This window comes from Squalius cephalus, assembly GCF_949319135.1.
Source record: "Squalius cephalus genome assembly, chromosome: 14".
Taxonomy (NCBI): domain Eukaryota; kingdom Metazoa; phylum Chordata; class Actinopteri; order Cypriniformes; family Leuciscidae; genus Squalius; species Squalius cephalus.
In genome coordinates this window covers 21,317,257-21,340,792 of record NC_137135.1, presented here as the reverse complement: position 1 = coordinate 21,340,792, position 23,536 = coordinate 21,317,257, and positions in this window count along the sequence as shown.

Here is a 23,536-nt window from a genome sequence, read left to right as displayed (position 1 = left end):
CCAGACCCTCTTTGTAGATTACACATCATAAGCATCTTACATATCGATAACCATCGCAGGTGGCTCATTGGGGGAAAAAAATAGGCAAAATGATAATATATTTCTTGCAGATTTCATGACTAAAAGCATGTTCACTTTTTTCCAAAACAGATCAACGTGAATCTGGCAACATTGGCGCTATTAGGTTACTGCTCTATTGTGTTTGGAAATAACATATCACCTACACTAAACACTACCCTAAACATAACTGTTACGATCCAAGATGTTTTTAATATGTCTAAGGATATTAAGGGAATGTAACATTAAAATTCTGTCAATCAAGCTATCGCCATGAATTGCAATTTAAACAGTGGTAAAAAGTAAAGAGGAGAAAAAACACAATTTCAAAAGAGAAAGAAGTTTGTGACAACAAGGCGCCCCTAGAGTGGGACCCAAAGCGAGGAACCGGGGTCTGAGCCACAGAGATAGTGTACGAAGCCTGTGGCGCGTCACTTTTATTTGCCTTTGAGGATTGACCCTTGGATGAAATCCCCTGAAATCTTCGGGCCCTTAGACGGCACTGCATCACATACAGGAATGCTACTGTAATGGAAATCACAACATGGGCCCAGGAATACTTCCAGAAAACATTGTCGGTGAACACAATCCACTGTGCCATTTGCCGTTGCCAGCTAAAACTCTATAGGTCAAAAAAGAAGCCATATCTAAACAGGATCTAGAAGCGCAGAGGTTTTCTCTGGGCCAAGGCTCATTAAAAATGGACTGTGGCAAAGTGGAAAACAGTTCTGTGGTCAGACGAATCAAAATTTGAAGTTATTTTTGGAAAACTGGAACGCCATGTCATCCAGACTAAAGAGGACAAGGACAACTCAAGTTGTTATCAGCGCTCAGTTCAGAAGCCTGCATCTCTGATGGTATGGGGTTGCATGAGTGCGTGTGGCATGGGCAGCTTACACATCTGGAAAGGCACCATCAATGCTGAAAGGTATATCCAAGTTCTAGAACAACATATGCTCCCATCCAGACGTCGTCTCTTTCAGGGAAGACCTTGCATTTTCCAACATGACAATGCCAGACCATATACTGCATCAATTACAATATCATGGCTGCGTAGAAGAAGGATCCGGGTACTGAAATGGCCAGCCTGCAGTCCAGATCTTTCACCCATAGAAAACATTTGTTGCATCATAAAGAGGAAGATGCAACAAAGAAGACCTAAGACAGTTGAGCAACTAGAAGCCTGTATTAGACAAGAATGGGACAACATTCCTATTCCTAAACTTGAGCAACTTGTCTCCTCAGTCCCCAGACGTTTGCAGACTGTTATAAAAAGAAGGGGGGATGCCACACAGTGGTAAACATGGCCTTGTCCCAACTTTTTTGAGATGTGTTGATGCCATGAAATTTAAAATCAACTTATTTTTCCCTTAAAATTATACATTTTCTCAGTTTAAACATTTGATATGTCATCTATGTTGTATTTTGAATAAAATATTGAAATTTGAAACTTCCACATCATTGCATTCTGTTTTTATTCACAATTTGTACAGTGTCCCAACTTTTTCTGATTTGGGGTTGTATTTGGCAGGCTTCTTCCATTTCCTCGTCTCTGTGTCCTAGAAAAATGGAAGTACTGATTACTGTAACTGTAACACATCCTTTTTACAAAATGAAAGCATTCAGAAAACTATCTGTATGTGAGGCAATTTGATGCATTTCTTTTTATTACAGTAGTATAGGGCAACAGCTACAGTATGTATGTGTTGTAACAGCAAAGTATACTGCACTCAAAAGTTACAGTAGAGACCAGTCTGAAGTACATCTACTGTACCTGTTTTTCTCCCTGAAGGTTCTTATGATCGAGGCGACGGTGAAGTGATTCAAGTTTGGCTGTACTCTTTGCCCAGCCTCGCTTATAGTCATACCATGGACAAAGACATTGGTAACTAGTGGCACTGCTTGTCTCCTTGGCCTTGCCCTTCACCTTCACCTTCCCCATCCTCTTCCTTCACCTCTTCCTCCACTCCCTACTGTCCATCATCCTCCTCCACCTCCTACTTTTCCTCTTCCATCACTCCCATCTACTCTTCCTCCTCCTCCTCCTCCTCCTCCTCCTCCTCCTCCACTCCAGTGTCCTCAACCTCTTCCTTCATGTCTTTCTGGATCCATTGTTCCAAACCCCAATGAACTGACTCTGGCTGATATTTAATGATAATAATTAACTGATATTTATTTATCTATTGAAGGTTCTGATTGGTGTGTGATCAATTTTGACTCTTATTGTTTCCACTTGGGTAATTGTGTGCTAACTGAGCTGAAGCTGTGCTGACTTGAGTGAACAATATTAAATGCAAGTGCTTTCTAAATGGCAATGAGAAATGAAGGGATTTGTGTGTAGAGTTTTGCAGCGACAGTTCAATAAATCTGACTTATGTGTCAAAACAGGGGAATAGTGTTTATAGTTTAGGGAAATGGGTTTTTGATAAATGGTTATGGCGTTATGGTTTTGAAATTTTAATTCAGAAGCCTGGTTATAGTGTTTAAGCAATCAAGAAAAAATGTAATCTAGAGTTTTTTTTTTTTTTTAAGAAATTTACTGTTTTTAATTATTAATTCATGTCCCTTCATAATACATTAAAGTAATATTAATTTATACTATTAAAAATGTTAATTTATTGATACTATATGAAGGAATAAGCTGTATTGCTAATAGGTTATTCTATAAATGCATTTATGTTATAAATGCTTTAAAAAATGTGTTCATTGTTATTTCATGTCTGCTATTGCATTAACTAATGTAAATTTGTGTAGTTTGGTTTTAAAGATAATGAAGTTCATAAAGGAAACACACTGATCAATCACAACTCTTCTGTCACCTTCAAACTTGAAAGTGACATTGCTCATTGAGCCATTCACAAAAACATTCTCATGATGCACCATTACAAGAGTAAGTGAAATGGATGGCATTACGGATGGTCTGTGACTGACTACCTACAGCATTCCCTTCACACCTTCCCAATCCGTCTGTGAGCTGAAAAATTCATGAGGGTAACCACACCATGTCCATGAAATATTCAGAGCCTTGTATTGTTCACTGATTTTTTTTTTCTACTCTCGGTTTAAACTTTACCGCCCAGCGCCAGGAATAGCCAGGTGAGCTTTTCAGCATACATTCTCTGCATGCTAATAGAAGCTCTGGAATGAAGTTTGTATTTTCCCTTGCCTGAGGTAGCTAGTGGATTTTTATCCATAATTCCCCATGTAAAAGCATAACATTTCCCCACCAGGGTCGGCTGGTAATAATAAACTATAGGAAGCGAGATGCATGCATATCTGTCTTGCTGCAGTGAGTCTAATAGTGTGAGTCTGTGTGTTTCTGCTCATGCCTGGAGGTCCAGATTAGCTCTAATCTGTGCAGTGTGAAAACCTGCTAAAATGGAATGCTATTGATGTCATTATTCTGTTGAAATCATGTCTCAAAGCTTTTATAATGCTGTGGAAACATACTCAATCCAGTCAGACTCCCTGTCTCAGATGCATATTCAACCTGATGTGAGGAGGTCAACATTCAGAAGCTATTATTACTTCACTGGCCTTTTTTAACCCCTGAATCTAAACCATGGGGCGCTTGAAACTCATCATTGTCCATTGCAGCGGTTCATTTTCGTTATGCTTGCCTCACCCTGGCTCACCCAGTGTTGTCAAGGAGATTATAAGCATTAATTGTTGAGGACAGTTTTAATCACACAGTGAGGTCATTATGTAGCAGTGGTCACTGCAGGAGAACACAGTATGACTGAAAGAGATCACTGGACGTAACCTCGAAAATGCAATTAGCAGCCCCTTCGCAGGCAAGGTTGTGCCTTTCCTTAATTATATGAGGGTCAGACGGGTCATTTATATTTAACATCTTGAAAAACGTATTGCTTTAAATCACATTAAGAAATGACTTGATAAGAGCAGTTTTTCCTCGAATTGGAAGATGTAGAAGAGCTCTTCCCTTTTTTAAAGTCAGCATGAAATGTAAATAGCGATTGTCTTTTCTTCTCTAAAAATGTTGGGTGGGACTTGATTTTCTTCATCAGGAATTGACTGGATTGTTGTCGTTCGTTAATTGTTGTGATTTCATGTGAGTGGCAGATTGCTAAAGGGGATAATTGTCCCGCTGGTCACATGTCATCAGAGAAAAGATGGCATTCTGTACAGAATACAAATGGGTCCAATATGTTTTGTGGTTGCGCTGGGTTGTGCATATGATCACCTAAATGGAGTTTTACTTGACACTGATGCGAAACCAGGCTTCATTCACCCCAATGGAAAGCATATACATAGCCTGAATCATTCACTATCCTATACAATGCAATATGTGCTGTTTTCCATAAGAAAATAGTAAATGTGTGGATAAGTGTGAACCAATTTCAGACACTTTAGCGTATTTTTATATGTTGGGAAGAGAAGGCTTGATTGGACAGAAAAACTGATGAGAAGCTGAAGTGCAAAATGATGTCACTGATTAATCGCTGATTAGTATTGGTGGTAGAGAGAGACCAGTGTTTCCCACAGGATTTTGTGAAACTGTGGTGGATGGACCTCTGTCCCTCATAGGGGGGTTCGGGGTCTCAGTCTACATTACACTACATAATACTACTACTACTGCTAATAATAATATAATATTATTCCCATGACAGTAATAGACATAATGTAAAACAAATGCACTGAAAAATAGATGAAACTTTCATAATTAGTTTTGTGCTAATTTCTATACATGCAAGAGACAAACCCTTTTATTTTGACGGAAACCACAGTCGAGCTTTTATTTTGGTGGAAAATAAGTTTATAAAAGTGTCTCATTACAAATCTAGTGAAATGCTGTGACCGTCAACTATGCAAATGTGAAAATATTGCATAACTGTGTTCCCAAATGCACGCTAAACTCTTCACATGCACAGATGGAGTTCACTGCATTCATTCACTGTGAGCTGAGATGCGGAGCTGATCATGTGCTGATGTGCGCACTTCTCTTTGTGCAGCGCAAACAGACCGTCTTTTGATAAGGACACAAAGACTTATTGCACTTTTGATTTTAGTTTGTTTGACAGTGATGGCGCAAAACACGACATTAAAGACCTTTTATGTTATTTTGAGAAGTTTAAATATATTTTCTGGCCGCTACAGTCTAGTTAATGAATGGGAAGCACTGAAATCTATTTGTGGCGGTCAAAATTGATATTGTGGCAGGCCGCCACACATAAATCAATGTATGGGAAACACTGGAGACTGTAAAATATTGTATATGTGAATTTTAAAATACAGGCTCATCCAAGCAGAGCCCACCATGACCTGCACTCCTGTCAGTCATTTTTAGTAGCTTAGACCTTTTTAAATATTGCTTTTGAAAACAAAGTCATATTTTACATTATCCTTTTTAATTGATTCCATGCTTCTGTCCTGCTTCAGTGATTAGGTAATTAAAGCTATTTAATGGGCCAATCTCATTTAGCTGATTGATATCGTGACCGGAAACCACGGCTCCTGAGGGCCCAGCATGCTGAATGTGCTCACCTTACAATTAAACATGCTTATGAATGCCCACTAGAAACAATAACCATTAGCACAGCCAATTACTGAGGCAATCATCTTTTGTTCTTTCTTTTTTTTCAGAACAATCCAAATATGAAGTCATTAATGCTAGAGATTTGTTTACATGAATGAGTGCAGTTTTAACTAGATCGGGGCAAGACGTATAATGTTTATCGGGGCTTAGAAGAGACAGTTTACAGGAATGTGTTATGGTTTGTGTCACACTATCATGAACTACTTCATATTTTATGTTCTATAAACTTCAAGGAAGTAAAAATGTTCCTTTTTGATTAAAGGTAAAGAACCATTTTGAGGCAGTAACAGGATTTATATTGATATTTTTCTTCTCATTATCTTGAAAAAGCACTGAAGCACATATTAACTATGTGGACATGTCTACATTTTGTGTAAATGCTCATGATTTAGTTCTGTCTATCACCAGATAGTCTAATTAATGAGTTTATGCAGCAAGGATATCCAAAGTATTGTGGAAATGAATAAGTTTATTGTTGTCTCACAAAAGGTTAGATGAAATCTCAAGGGTTTGTGATGGATTCTTAAATGAGAAATATTTAATTTCAGCTTAACTGTATTGAAATATAAAATTTCCTCGCTGAATGGTGGATCGGCTATTGTTTGAGTTTAGTTCTATTGAAATAGCTGAATGTGGTAGGTTTAAGATGAAGTTTGGCTAATTGTTTTAGACCTACATTGAGAAGAAGACAGTGAAACAATGAATTATCAGCTTAAGAAACCCACTTTGCTCTCTAAGGCTTGACCCCAAATTAATTAATTTTGTAGATATAGAGAAATAAGATTAATTGGCATAGTTTAAGAAATAGTATTTTCTAGCAAAGGACATTTGAGTGGTGCTATATTCGTCAGTGGTGGTCTTTGGCTTAGTTTTATGGACCACTTTTGTAATATTTTTTAATAAAATTCACCTTTTGTGTTCCACAGAACCAATAAAGTTTGAAACGACATGACGGTGAGTAAATGACACAGAAGGTTAATTTTTTGGTTGAACAGTTCATTTAAGGATCAGGCAGTTCATCATCCTCTTAGGAGGTTTAACCTTTGCTTGACGTTGTCTTCTCTTTTTCTATTTTCTGTGCTTTCCTCACCCTTTTATGTCTTCCCATCCCTCTCACTCTTTCTCTGTCTCTGGCTCTGTATGTGTTCTGGCACATGAATAAACCTGCCATTAGCTGCAGGTGTGCAGGAGTTCAGGTCTGATAGTGTTGGCAGGTTTCTGTATCTGAACTCACATAAAGGACAAACCGGACTTCCACGGCTTCAGTTCTGGTAGTCTTAATGGCCTGGTTATGAGAACCAATGAAATGAATCACAGTAGAATATTGTGTATAATTACATTTTTTAGATTTGGCCTGCCTGAAAGGTAGATCAGAATAAATCTGTCTTCTACTACATTTAAAAATAGAGTTATTAAACTAAGAAAAAGGGATCAAATATATCTAACAATATATATAGAGAGATTTCTGATTAAATGAAACATGAAACTGACTCCTATAAGATGCTTTTTTTTTTTTTTTTTTTTTTTGAGTGAATGTAGATTTTAATGAATTATAGATTATAGTACATTCAGTGCATATATTACTAGTCATCAACCTTAAAATGACAGATAATGTCATTTTAATCTGGAGTTAACTTCTCTTGAAAATGGCTTGGCATTCAAAAAATAATAATAAACTAAACCAAATAATCTTTTATTTTGCTTGGTTCTCTTTCTCCTTCACTGAGAAGGTCGATTAGAAACCACAAAAGTGTTTTGAATTGTGATCTTCCTGCATATTTCATGGTGCATCGTTTCCGTAAATAAGCTCCCTTAATGCTCTTTATCTTTTTAATGGGACTTGAACAGGTTTTTTTGTACATTGTCACCACTGTGCAAAGATTATCTCTCCGTTTCAGTTCACATCCCATAGTACAGGATCTAACCATAGATTGTTTTGCATATCTGCTTATACCCCATTCATATTCTTCTCTACAGTGTAAATGTCCTGTGTCAAGGGGACAGAATGAATGTGAAATCTTATGAAAAGTCCTACTGTTAATAATGAAAGAAAGCCGAAATCCCTTTCCCTCCCTTCAGCATCTGTGCTCATTTGCACAAGGTTTCATTTCTATAGCACCCCGCTGTCTTTTCCCTCCCACTCTTATAAATCAACGCATTGACAGAGATGCATCTAGGCTTATCACATGCACATTTTCTAATCATTGAAGGCAGTAAGTGATTTTCTCTCCCTGTTCCTGTGAGATCTGGCCCCGTGGCTCGTTTCATTATTCTGTTATGTTATTGACGTGATGTGCTCCCAGAGGTGTTACAGGTATGCTATTGTATGAGGATATAAACAATACTTCTCTTGTTCACCATCCAAGCTTGTGTTCCTTCAGTTAGAGATTAGACATCCATGCTCCTGCATCATTGCCTTGTTCAAATATTTGTCATGGTTGTGCTGTGCTGAGTTTGACGAATTACAATGTAATGTTTTGATATTTTATACATTTCAGGCCTGTGTGCTGCAGGCCTCTAGAATGCCAGTTGCCATGGTTACTGTTGCCCGTGGAAGTTGGATGATTGTTACAGTCACTGATGTATAGATGCCTCATTAGTGGCTGTTTCTATAGGCCGCTATATGTAAGCCGTTCGTCATAGTGTGTCTGCAAGCGTAGTAATGGTGCGTTCAAGTCATCTCGAAAGATCATATTTACACGTGAACGCCACCACAATGTCGTAACGAGTGTGAAGCTCGGGATTTTCTTTAACTTTAAGCCCCGATCTTTACGAGTTGGGGGCGTGTCAGTGAGAAACATGGCGGAATACCATAGTACCGAAAGGTATTTAGCAGTGGTATTGTCAGGCTTTTCTATTTACAGCGCATTAAGCTAATTGCCTGCACAGAATATGATGGCATTATAATATAACAATGTAATATGTAACGATAAAGCTTCATAAATTAATTAAAAACATAAAAAAGCAAAACACATCTGATGCACATTTCTTTGTTCTTCATTTTTTAGAACTTGAGTTTAAAAACCTTGCAGTATTTTTGTGTAATTAATTAAGAGAAAGTTCACCGCCACTTGCCGTCGTAAACACGACTTCCCACTTCGCAAGTACAAACTTCCCAGGAGGATGCATGTATCAATATCTATATCTTACGGTGGCCGAGAGAGCTCAATGCTCTGCAACTGAAGAAAACACATGCAAATAGAAAAACACCCAAAAATTAAGAAAACATCTTCATCCGTTTTACAAAACGTGTGCTCCAAATACTCACAACACAACCAAATACAGAAACGCTCTGCAAATAGAATAGAACACAACGGAAATGTTTCCAGGAGACCCCAATAAGTGACGAACCCGGCTGGGACGTGCTTACTGGTCGTGAGCATCCCTATGCCCTACTCCCTTCGAAGGGCAGAGCCCATGAAGTGGGGACTTTGGAGTGAGCAGGGCACTTGTGTGCCATAATGTAGCAGTTTTGGAACGCACATGGTGAAGAGAGCAAATAAAGACAATGTAATTTCCTAATTATTTTCACCATGGGATGTTCCCATGACAACGCAGCACAGCGTTATTACCAGAAATATCTTATTATTGCTGTTAACATAACTGTTGCAAATAAATATCCATTTTATTAAAAAAAAAAGTTTTTAAAATATGCATTATATATCTGTGTGTGAGTGTCTCAACTTTAAAACTTGCCATCTCATCATTGGACCCTGCATTACCTAACATTTCTTATGAAACTTATTTAAACATAACATGACTAAATTTGTGTAACTGATGTATAGATTAATATCTTACCCTCATGGTCTTTTTCTCTTTTTTTTTTTTTTTTTTTTTTTTTTTAGTTTTCAGTTGTTAACTCTTCTTTTCTCATTTGTATTCTGATTATATTGAACATATTGTAGGCTATACACAGTTATATGTCATAAACATGCTAATAACTGTGCTAACAGGGTTTATAACAGGTATACAGATAAATTCACAGTTCTCCCATTATATTGTGGAACAGAGGCATCAGAATGCAATACTACCCAGGTCACTGCTTATGATAACATGTTGTTAGCCTACCGGTAATAACCTTTTTTTTTCAGACTTCTGATTGGCCAACATGGATTTAGGGGTATATTGCCACCTGTTGGTTTGGCATGCTCTTGACAGCGCTTCATAGCGTGTTTTTGTATTTTCATGTGGACAAAGATTTTATTTAAACCGTGCTTGTGTGGACACGATTTTTTTATTTATTTTTTTAAACAAAGGAGGAAAAACTGTTTATAAAATGACTTGTGTATGTGTGGACTAGCCTAGGCCTTAGTTCTCAGTTGTCAGTTCTCGTTAATGCTTCAGTCCAGTTTGGTGTTTTCTTTCTGTCAATAAACCTGTTCACTTTTATCTTTGTCTTCCCGTCCTGCCTACACCACGCTCAGCCAAAGTGTGACAGCCCCATTCTAGTGATCATTTAAAAAAAACAAAAAACAAATCATGGTATTTTTTTTTTTTTTAAAAGAGAAAAGAAAAGAAAACAAGTGTTTCGGTAGAGACCGGTTTATGACACATTCATTTGAAATGTGATCGTTTTTCCCCCTCCGAAGACAGTCGGCTGTTGTCGTCTCAACTCAGAAACTGTGGTCAAAGATTTAACCGTAATGGGCTTGCCCCTGATCCTCTGACTATATGCACACAGGCACACTCAGCTGTACTTTTGGGGTACGTTTCCCAAAAGCATCATTAGCCAACTATGGTTGAGAGTTCAGTTGAATTGTGTTAATACCATAATACCATGGCTTTGGAAAACGTGACCCAACTTTGACCGCCCCTTATATTTCCATTAAAGGTAGAGAGTGTCCGTACGTAACTTTGTTGTTATATCTCAAGGGATACAGAGGCATTCTGTGTGTATGCAAGCAAGTGCAAATGTGAGCTCCTGTGTGTCTGTGAATGTGCATGCATAAATTGCATTTTTATGATCTGGTGAGTACAAATTTAAAACCACACAGAACTCTGAGTTTGAAGCTTTGAGAGGAGAGTCAGTTGGGAGAGAGGGATTTGCGCTGGGTGGTGAAGACAGGCGAGAGTGAGAGAGGGAAAGCTGGAGCCTGCAACAGACACTAAGCTGACAGGCGTTATGAGGGGGGAGGGGGGGGTCACTGTTCTAAACACACGCTGTGAGTAGCAGAGAGACCCACATCATCTTAACTATCCTAAACCCCTCGTTCACAGGAAGGGAGTTTGAGCAACTGTGCGTTAGAGAAATGAAAGCTGAGACTTTGGGATCAGCCTGATCCGATAGTGATTGCATTTCAACACCGAGGATTTTGTCAATGAAAAAAAAAAAATGATTTGTTCTTTTCCATCCTACCCATCTTTTGGTCTGAGATGCATAATGTACGTTGCATTTTGCAGAGCGTTATACAATATACAGGTTAGCAACATCTTTTCATTCATTTTAAATCATTTTAAACACTTCATTTCTCACTACTCAGTGGTCCGTAATGCTGTGGCCTGGCCCCATAAATATGTACCGCTTTAATTCCTATCCAACCTACTCTCCAGGGCAAGATTTGGCCCCAGGGGGATGAGATGACAAACCTTGGAAAAGGTGATATTACACAAACGATCTGAAATAACTACACTGGAGGCAGATGTGCCGTCACATCTCCGGCCCCGCTGTGTGTATCTGTGCAGAAATGCTTTGAGATAAATACACTCTAATCAAATTCATTATGTGATACACTGTGTACTTCCATATTTGGATAATGAGGGCAGTAGTTGTTTAAAGTCCCAGAAGTATCCAACATAATATAGAGGGGAAAAGAAAAGAGATGGAGAAACAGTGCTCTAACCAAAGCCTTGGGCATTTTGTCATGTCTAACAGTTGTATAAAATATTAACATACTACAGTGAAGGGGGTAGGATTTGCCATTGAACATGCAATAACAAGGTCTTAAAGGGATGCTTTAAAGGGGGAGTTCAACCAAAAATGAAAACTCTGTCATCGTCATTCCAAAACCGGAATATGAATATTCCAGGTCTAAGTTCAATCGCCAACATTTGTGACAATGTTGATTACCACAATAAATGATTTTGACTTTTTTTGGGTTTAAAAAAAAAAAGTAAAAATTTATGCCAATTTTTAGAAGGTTTGAAAGCAAAATGTGAAGCGTATAATCTTCTGTCTTGTCTGTCATTTAAGCTGTTAAATGATCGTTTTTACAGGCATTTTAGTTTTTACAGCATTATATTGTCATAGTGACAAAGTTGTAAAATTGGATATAACTTTACTCTGAAAAGGTTAGAAAAAACAATTTCCTAGTTATTCTATTAAAACAACAAGAATTTTAACATTTACGAATTGGGCCCATTGACTTCCATTGTAAATGCTTCGCTTTTTTATGTTTTAAAGAGGAGAGACAAATGGAAATTATTTTTGTGGTAATAATCACTTATTTCAGGCAAGGACAGTATTATTGTGTAGACAGAGAGAGGACAGCTGTTTGCTCAGGGCTTTCCCTCAGTTTGCTCGCCCAGCAGCCTGCTTTGAAAACCAGCTTGAACAAAACTCATTACCTCGTCCAGAATCATATCAGCTTTGCCTTTAGTTTCTTTTTTGACAACTATCTCTAAAGGCACAGCACCTGACACAGAAGCAAAGTAATCGAATGGATTCTTTACTTGAAAGAAAAAACGAACATTACAGCATGCCAGATTGAATCTAATACCTTTATGTATTAATAATCATTCTTTGTTACTTTTTGTTTGTTGTTTTTCAGTTCTTTTCTCCAGCATATACTTGAATTGAAATGGCTGAGTAAATGTTCTTCCTTGGGGTGTGACAGCATGCCGTTAGCTGCAGCATTTTCATCTCTGAACAGCTTAGCTGTGCTCATTTTCTAAACATAATGGCTGGATTTGTAACTAAACAGCATCTTTCAAGACTTAAATTGTTCTTTCTTGTAATGGACCAGAACCGCTCTGCTGGCGAGGAATGAGTAATCAGCTTTCTATTTTGCACATGCACCATCATCTCAAGAACTTCTGCTGGTAACGTTATAATTCAAGTAACTTTTATACATCAGAGACTAGAACCCGTTTGGTAGAACTAGAACTATTGCCTGTTCGGTCATTTTCTTTCAAGTGCTCCTGAACTAGACCTGCCCAAACAAGAACTGACAGTTGAGGTCATAAGCAATTACAAAAGATTCTAATTGCATATTTAGCCACTCCATTCAGGCGCTTGCAGCAGGTATCTGCTGACCTACAGGTCAGGTCTTGATTAATTACATTGCATATCACCATCAAGCCTTCCTGCATACTCTGTTTGAACAGGCTACAGACAATAAGGCAGTAACTTTGTGATTACTCCATTTGACACAATGGGCCCTATCTTACACCCGGCGCAATGCAGCTGCAAGCGCGACGCAAGTGTTTTTTGCTAGTTTCAGTCCGACGCAGTTATCATTTTCACGTCCTGCGCCACGTTCTTTAAATAGCAAATGTATTTGTGCCCATTTGTGCGCCCATGGGCGTGCTGGTCTGAAAATGAGGTGTGTTCTGGCGCATTGTTGGCGCGTTGCTATTTTGAGGCAACAGAAATAGACTGCGCCATTGACCAACTGAAACCTGGCGCACTTTTACCTTGCGCACGAGCAGTTCTGTTTGCGCTCTGGAGATGCGTTCGGTCTTTCCACTATCAAATGTAAATAGCGAATCTGCCATGGTGCGAGCACAACTGGCATTTAAAGGGAATGGGAGATGAGACTCTGATTAGTTTAAAACACGTAAATCCCAAAACACACCCATTACTCATTATGAGAATAGGGACAACCCTTTTAGATCATGCGCCTGGCGCGCCAACCATTTTTCCCGTCGTTAAACTAGCAAAAGTGGATTCGGACACGCCCTAAGTGAATTTGCGCCGTGCGCTTTAGACCATGCGCTTAGATCGTTAAAATAGGGCCCAATAGCTTATCTGAGTATCTGAATGCATAATAAGAAAGAAACAAGTGAAAAAATTAGTGAAAAATCGCCTTCTGAGATTAAAATTGATTTTTAAGCAAAAAAAAAAAAAAAGAAAAAAAAAAGAAAAAAGAAAAGATGTGTGGCTTTAGTCTAAATGTTAGTGTGGTCGTCCTGGAGACCCTATGAAATTGTGTGTGATGATTTTTTATTTTTTTTTACCCTTTAAATGTCAAGGAAAAACACAAACAAAATTGAATGCAACTTTCAGTTCATATACCCATTAGGTTGCTCAATGAAGTGAGACCTCCTATTTGTTTTTCAATGTTAGGCCCTCGTGTCACATGTTCCATTTGATTTGAGATTGAAACCCGCTGTGGCCAAAGGGGCTACGGGTAATAACAGAAGAAAAAAAACTCTCTCTGGCATGATGTGTATGTCAGAAAATTACAGTGAGCAACCGATTCGCTTATACTAGTAGTCACCATTTAGCATTTCCCATAAGACAATCCTCTTGGAGCATCTTCAAATTAATTGTATCACTCAAGGGTACAATGGTTTATTTCCCCGTAAGGCCTTTTTGGTTGCAAAACTGTTGCTAAGTAAACTGCATAGCAGCATATTACATGTGAAAGCCATTTATTTATTTTTATTTAAATTATTACTTTTATTCAACTTGGACACATTAATTTGATCAAAAGTGACAGTAGAGACTTTTTGCATTGTTACAAAAGATTTATATTTCAAGTTGTTCTTTCAAACATTCAAGAATGTATCATGGTTTCCACAAAAAATATTAAGCAGCATAAATATTTTCAACATTGATATTAATAAGAAATGTTTCAGATCAGCATATTAGAATGATATCTGAAGGATCATGTGACACTGAAGACAAATGGCTGCGGAAAATTCTGCTTTGCCATCACAGGAATAATTTTAAAATAAATGGAATGCAGTTATTGAAGTTGTATTTTAATTTTCACAATATTACTGTTATAACCTTAATTTATTAATAATAATAATTAATTAACCATTAATATTAGTAATTGATGATTAATGTGAATAAATCCAGCTTTGGTGAGCATAAAACATCTTACAGACTCCAAACTTTTCAACAGCAGTGCACAAGCGTGCAGAATGTATGCGAGGCTGTACCTATAGAGATGGAAATGCTTTATCATTTTGAAAAACTGCATATTTAGTGGCCCCAAATTTCTGTGAGGGACTCGATTGCGCGGGAGGGTTTAGGTAAGAGCTCAGGGTGCCAGTGGGAGATATTTTCTGCGTTTGAGCAGAAACACTCGGCCTAACTTTCAGATTGGCACTGAGAGCAATGATCACGACAGCTTTATTAATCACATCAATCATCTTCTGCACCATGGCGACCGCTGGGAACCCTAATCGCCTTTCACAGCGCCACCCATTTCTCTCCTTCATCTGTCTCACTCCTCCACATTTCTGTAGCTCTAAGCACTGTGAGCGAGTATGTGCTTGGTTCCAGTGGGTAAGGGTGGGCAACTGTGCCCAAATAAGATTTTTGGCCTTAGACCATGTTAAATACCAAGTTGTTTTATGCTGTTGCGAGTTCTGTAACTTTCAGTGCACTGAAGAGAAACCACTAGCAGGAATACTGGGTGCAGCTTTCCAGTTAACACAGCTACACTATACATTTTTACATTTTTGTCTTGACTGAGGAGATTGTGATAATGTTTTTATTCTGCATATTTAGACATTTTTGCAGTTGTCTAATCGAAATGTACATATTTTGACGTTTTGAACCTACCACAAGGTTTCTTAAGTGTTTTATTTTGGTTGATTAAACTGCAATGCTGTAAATGCTTCTGTGTTTTCTCTGTCAATCCATCCAGAAGAACTCCACATTAAGCATGACATCTGGTAACCAAGATGTTTTGATCCATCTTGTTGAAATCATGGTGCAGCATGTCATTAGTCTGATGTTTCTGGAAAATAAAGCAGATTACTTAAACATTACAGAACAAGGATTTCTCAGGAAACTTTTCAAAAAAATTCAGTAGTTCATGTATATTCAAATATGAATACATGTTTTTGAAATATATATGAATCAAAGGTTTTTCATGGCATTTTTGACTTCATTCGATACAGGAAACAATGGGAAATTATTCCTAAAACACCCTGATATATTTCAAGTGAAATCAAAGAACAAACAGGTGTGACGTAGAACAAAATCTGGGCCTTATCGCTAAGTAGTTCTTAACCTATTCCTTAACCTCTCTCTTAACGTTATGGCACGATTCCCTACACGTTCGTACGCTAAGTATATCTTCTGTAAGTCACACTTTCGTAAGGTTGGTCTGGACCACTCTTAGCTTTACCTTATCACTGTTGTAGGTCTATACGAATATAATTCTGAAGTTTTATTACACCCAGACAGTATTCAATTAGGCTAATTCAAGTGTTTTCATGCAAAGAATAAAATTGTCATTACACTGATTGTTGTTAGATTTTTAATTATATTATTATACAATATTATTCATTTAATTAAAAAGCGCTTTTAAAGGCCAGTGAAAGCATAGGCTACTGTCAGTTAAGTCCTATTCGGACGCTAATATTGTTTCTCATGGGCTTGTATGGTATTTTAAACATTTATAGGGGTGAGTCTGTGATTTTAGTGCCGTCCAAATCCATAATATCAGTGTTTTTTCTCACCCAACCCGCGTAAAAATCCCTGGCCAAATTAGTACCTACTGTTTTTTGACAAACAGGTCGTGTGGTAATTTAATTGCCGTCTGAATCCACATCTCTGAGTTTACAAGAAGAGATTCAAAATCCACTGTTTAAACCCTTTTTGGTCACTGCCGAGCACCGAGATGTAGGCCTACACTTTTATTGTGATTTATTTATACTGAAATGCTGGAAAGTATTTCCAAGAACAATATTTCATCACAGCTCCACCTCAGCAAACAAAAATGGGAAAGAAGAAAGCACGTACAAATTTGAAATGGTTATTATGGCAGCAATATATGATACAATTTAAAATATGTAGGCTAGGCTATTATAGGCTATTATAGTTTGGATTATTTTTTATAATATTCCATGAGTCCTAATAAATGCAATTTCAACTATTTCTGAAGTGCTTCTTTTATAAAGAACACCGTTTTCTCACATAAACAGCCCCTGCACGAGAGAATAATTGATTCTCGAGCCATCGATATCAACCAATTCAGCACCATCGCCACGGACAGCACCCGGTAACGTCGCACGTAAGAAGGTATATCTTAAGCAGCTTCCTAAGGTATGGTTCGGGGAACACACTTAGGAACATAAACAACTTTGGTAAGATAAATCTTTCGAGTCTTCGTAGCGCGCTAAGAGTGAGCATTATCGGGGAACCGGGCCCTGGTCAAAATGAAGTTCGCTTGGAGTTTGGAGCCAATGGTCCATGATGGTGGATTGAGCTCTGAGACAACAAGAGTACATCAGGGCCTTCAGTCCTATGCTCTCAGTTGACACAGAACATTTAAAAGCTCTAAAATTACATGAAAAATCATCTATAAAGTATGTTACGGTGGATTTATCATTTTGTTCTGTAGGAATAGCTTTAGTATTCTATAGTAAGTGGAAATGAGACTATGAATCACAGAACAGATCTATATGTTTGGCTGAACAGTAATTACCTCTCAGCATTATGGACTATTATAATAACGCATCTCAAAGAGGATGATGTTCGTCTTTGCAGCTGAGCAGACAAATCAATTTGAGACTTTCTCCCCAACATTTCAGTGCACTTATAATGAAGGAAAAGCACTGAGAAGCCTAAAAAATGCTTTCATTTCCCAGCAGCCCTGCAGATGGACAAGTCCATAAAACTGGCCTGTGTGTGTGTATGTGTGTAGACTCAGTGGGACAGCACAGGGGTGCACTAAAAACATCTGTCTGTCTAAGGGGATGATCAGAGAAAGCTGACGTTTTTGTATTCATAGGAACTTTGTTTTTGTCGGATGGATTGGGGTGAAATGGATTGCAACTGGAAAAAAGATAGCTAGGGAGTTTTGAATTAAACATTTATTTGATGTGTGCATGTGAGAAAGCTAAACTTCCTCAAACATTTCCAAGGATTTTATTCAAACACAGCTCGCATCAGGCAAACAGCCTCAGTCTCCCAATAACACCGCCTTGCGTCAGCCCTGTGGGTCTGCAACAACATCTGGCCAATCTCCAGCTCCATAAACGCATGGACCCAACAAACAAGCTGACTAATACATGCAATTCAAAGCAGGTCTTCCGACTTTATTGACTGATGGAATACTGTGGTACAAACTGCCTCGTCTGGATGTCTGGATCACAACATATGTAATGACAGTCTAGACAGTCTGTTCACGGAAGCATAAACATCAATGTAGTGATTAAAAACCAGCTGTGGTGAGAGTCCACACACATGAGACTCTTTTTCCCTTTTCCCTTAAATTGTTGTTTGGCCATATGTTCATTCTCTGTCCAATCACGCTTCCTCTCCTGGAAACGGTCCATCTGTGATCATGAAATGTCACTCTGACTCCCATTTAAATAATCCCAATGTCATATGCAGGAACTTTATGTCTCCGGTCACCCTCTTCTCTCACATCTATCACTGTCCTTGAATACAAGTATCTTTCCAGTTTGCTGAAACCCGAACATCAGTATTTAACTTCACAGGCTTAATATGTCCTCACGCAATAGTTTGACTCCTATAACACGTCCTGCTCATTGTGGGACAGTAATAGTTATCATGTCTGCGGCCAAACTGGGGTCCACCCAGAGAAAAGCAGAGACGCGTCATCATGACAGCATTATATAGAGTGGGGATGTCATGTACTCTTTCAGGCTGCTTTTTAATGGGGTGCTCTCTCCTCATTTGTTGGAGATAGGAAGGATTCTAATAACGGCCTTATCTCTTTGTAGTGGCAATTTGTCTTCGTCGCTTTCCCTGCGGGCACTCGGCCGCTATCTGGCGACAAGCTTTGTCCAATTTGACACAGCCAACTGACAGTGGCTAATGAAGGTTAGGGGGCCAGTCTCTCCTTCTCCGCTAGCTAATTCACATAAGACCACAGTTCTCCACCAGTCGCTCTTTCTAATGGAGGAGCAAACTCTTCCTCTCATTCTTATTTCCCCCTTAATTCTGCCAGCAAGCTATTTAAATTTAGCACCTAAGCTGAAAGCAATTGGAGTTGACACGACTTTCCGCGTATTGACTCGCTTCACTTGTGTTACTTGTTTTATTTATTTAAAACAAAGCATCAACATGTTTAAAAAGTGCTGTGTTTTTAGCATAATTGCTTAAAGAATCATTTCAGACAAGATTGAAAACTCTCTCATTATTTACGCATATTCCCAGTCTAAAGCCATACGAACAAAACCAAAAAAAAAGTTTTACTGTTTTAAAAAAATGTTGTTCTTTTAACTTTCCATTCATCAACAAATAAAAAAAGATCACTAAAATATTAAGCAGCACCACTATTTTCCACATTGATAATAACAATAAATGTTTCTTGAGCACCAAATCAGCATATAAGAATGATTTCTGAAGGATTATGTGACATTAAAGACTGGAGTAATGATGATGGGGAAAATTCAGCTTTGTCATCACAGGAATAAATTGCATTTTAAAATATATTAAGAGAGATTTGTTTTTACTGTATTTTATACGTAAATGCAAGGCAATCTTTGCAATGGAAAGGCTTCTAAATAATGTCATGTAGTCATAGTCAAACGTTAAGTGCATCCCTCATGAGACTAACCTTTGTAGCAAGACTTCTGGCATTTTGCTCATTTCACATGGGAGTTGGAGGTCAAACCATTAGCTTTTAGGTTACTGAAAGGTATTTTCATTTGTTATGTTTCTGTTGCCCCTTTGTGGGCAGTTAGGAGTGGGTGTCTTATTAAACAGGAACATTGGGCCTACCAGTACAAATTCCTCAAGGACCACTTCTTCTATGCTTTGAGCAAAGCACTTAACCTGTATCTGCTCCAGTAGGCTATGAGTCTTCCCTTCACCAGTTTATCATAAGAATTAGGCAAAGACAAGATGACTCTTCAAGTACCAATGTATGCTACTGTATTTTATAAAATAAGGCAATTTGATTAGGCTGTGCATTTAAACTGTGCATTAGTGTTAAGATTTTCTGTGTTTGCCAGCTTCTGTTTTTAAAACTCTGGCACGCTCTTTTAAAAACCAGTAGCCTTTCAAAGCAAAAAGCACACTCTATTTCCATATATTCGTAACTGATGAAGTTTATTTTAGATTTGCTGCAAGGGAGTTAGTCAGATTGCTTTGCCATCTCATTACAGGCTCTCCTTCACAGAGCGTTTATAACCACTTTTGCTTGGCTAATGTAATCTGATTGCTAATAATTAATTCTTCACGGTGAAGATGTAGCATAGCCTTCCAGTTCCATTAATTGTTGTAATACAGATGAAAATGCTGATTAACAATGCTAATTAGGCTTTGTTGCAGTAATGACGTGTCAAAAGTGCTGCAGAACAGGCTGTTATGTCTACAGGACGTTTTCCATTTATTAGCGTTTCAGTCAAAATTCGATTTCCTATTAACATTTGTTTGACCTTTTCCGTCCCTGGTGGATGACGGAGCTTTTTGACAGGAGAAGAAACCAGGAGGTCTGTAGTGCATGATTGCAGATGTATCTCCAAGTATTATTTTATTTCCCAAAAAATGTTTAGACAGAGTAAGCCAAGCTCTTAGGGGAAAACTCAATGGCTTTGCTGCCTCTGAGATTTGATTACTTTTTCAAAGCAGTTTCCATTTCCCAAGAGGTCCTCCCAGAAAAAAAAAAAAAAAAAAAAAAAAAAAAAATTTACGGAACCATTTTCAAAAGATGGAAAGCTGTTTGATGCCAGAACCCAGTGACTTTAAGGCCAGGTTTTTTAAGCTTCACAAGTTGTATAAATGCATGGATCAATATATATGCCTAAGTGTGATGTCACGAAAGGATGTTTATTACATCGCTGTGTCTAAAGTAAAAAAGAGTGAATTTTAGTCCTTTCATAAACACTATCCTATGCGGGACATCAAAGACTGACAGGATATGAACCATCTACTGTGGAAAGAGAAAAAATATATATTAGCTAAACAAATCAATAGTGCATTAAGCCTCCGAGGTGACTCCCTGAGGAAGAGCGATGCTGAGATCGAGCCAGCCTGGAGTGCTGGCCAGCTCCAGCCTCCCCTCACACTCTCAATCTGATGAAGTCTGGAGGTGATCCATTACAGCACTGATGGGAAACATTATTACCACAGAGACGAGGAAGATAGGCTACACTCAGCTGCTGGATGAGGCTCCACACTGACCGGCTTCTGTGCTCACATACAGGCTGAACAGAGCTCAAATCCACTGAGCTCGGATACTACACAACACTGTTTTTCAGTACTATTGTACATGGGATGTTATTTGCTGGTTGTGTACCTGGTAGGTGGCAGTTAAAGAAACCAGTAAAAAAAAAAAAAAAAATTCTGTCATTATTGTACTCACTGTATGCTGTTATATTTTCTGTAGAACACAAATGTTGTGCAACTCAAAACTTAAGGCAAAAATTATTTTAATTATCAAAATGATGTTACTCCAACAAAAGAAACCTCCTTAATGTAACAAGGCAAATTTTCACTTGCAGATTCACCTCATCTAGCCTATACAGTATATAAGCCTTATTTATCTAGCCTATAAATAAGGCTAGAGCAGGTCCACCACCATCTCCTTGACATACTAGGAGACTTCATCCCATTTACTGTGAACCCATGACTCCCAGATTTATAAAAATGAATTATAATCATTAGTTAATTAGCACAGAGTTAAATAATGTCAATGACGCAAAGAAATAGAGGTGTGTAAATGACCCTGCTGCTGGACTCTTTGAAGTTATCTATCTTGAAATCAAAAATGTAGGGCTTTAGACGGAGAGAAAATCAATCAAATGAGCCTCACTTTTCATTGGTCTAAACTGCTTCGGCCAGGGACCTTGATGGATTTATTTTTTTTTAGTAGAAATGCATGACTGTAGCATAAATGCAGATATATTTATAAAGAAAATAATTTTAAATTAAGGGATTTACAAATGAAATAGGCCTAAGTAAATAATAATAGGGGTGAATAATTAAACTAAGTACGACCTCTGAAAAGATGGGAAAAAAAAACCATTTCAATTCTGCTCTGGTAAGTCATTGAACATACTGTATGTACACTGTTCAGTGTGTGTAATCCACAGCCGCTGTGGAATGTACAGCGGCAACACCTCTTCTACGTTTTCAGTCTATTCTGATTTCTCCTCTGTTCTCCAGGCTGTCTCTGGAGAACACTTTCTCCAGTGTGAAAGGACAATTCATTTTGGGCTCTTACTTTGGGGCACATTGAAATTAAAACCATCTCTCGTAGATTATTCCAGCAATTGATTTTCGAAAGAAAGGAATTATTATTCCAAATACAATCACAGCTTCAATCACAATCACAATGCTGTTATTACTATAAACAGGTGAGACTGTGGCTAGTTGTCATACTATGCAATGCGCAAATATTTTCATAAGATAAGCTGCCTGGAGTGAAGAAGGTGAACACCATGATTGATATTCAGAATGGTATAGTTACCTGTAGTCTTTGTGGTGTGTTCAATTGCAGTTTTTGGTCCAGACATAGCTGACGCGAGGTGACAACACAATCGGCTTTCGTCACCACTAGTTTGACGTCAGCTTGGTGTGTCACAGCCTTAAGCAATCTAATGTAGTTCATAATGGTGGCAAATTACAGGTAAGTAAGGTCAAGTAAGGTCGTGTACATTTTGACAGTTTTATTATGTGCAGCTTTATTACCTTTCCCTTAGTGAAACGTGGTGTGATCTTAATATAATGTTTTCGACGTTCCTCTGTGTCTCATTCAGAGGAACAAAAGCAGAACAACCTTATTGCATTCAGATCTCCAATGCTGATGGTTTGCTAAGCTGCAGAATCCCCCCTGATGTAATTACATTCATGTGAGAAGAACAGGATGCACAGTATTCCATTAGCCTGAGCGAGGCAGGGAAACCCTACTCGACCTTTCATGAAACATTTACCTGTATGATTTACATGCAGAGCATGCTGGATGTACCTGTGAGAGAGACACCTCTAAAACAAGCCTCAAGTCTGTGTAATCTTTTTACTCTTTCATGAATATTGCATAAAGATAGAGTGTAAAACCACACTTAATTGGCTCCCTGCCACACACACACACACACACGCACGCACGCACACACACACACACACACACAAACAAATCATAAGCAAGAGATAAATACAGTAATGTACTTTATTTGAGCAAAGTTCAAGTGATTGTGAAAGAACAACTCTCCTGTTGAGACCTACTGTAGCAGTTAGCACGCATGGTCGCATGCTCTGAAAGATTAAGCTTTGGCTCACACATGATGATGCATGTGAGGCATTTTCTGATTTTTTTTTTCTGTCCATAATTTCCTGTGAAGCAATGAAGCAATAATCCATTTATCCATGTTTTATCATTTAGGTTACATGCATTGCTTTAAAAAGAATGGACAGGGCTTGTAAAAAAGTACTGTTGTGGCACTATGGTAAAGTGGTGGTACCAGATGATAATACCACAGTGCTTTACAGTATATATACAATGGTACTGATTACAGTATTCATGTAAAATGGTATTTAAATGGTACTCCAAGGTACTTAAAATAATACAAATGTATTGCAATAGTATGCACAAAATACTATGGTAATTCTGTATATGGCAGTGTACAAATTATGTAAATTATGAAATGTATTATGTACAAGTACACTACTTTGCAAAAGTTTTTGGCTAGTATGATTTTTTTTTTAAATGTATTTTAAAGCTTCTTAAGCTCACCAATTTTTTTATTTTATTTTTTAATAAAAAACACAGTAAAACAGTAATATTGTAAAATACATTCTTCTTGCCTCCCAGTGACTCCCAGTGCGAT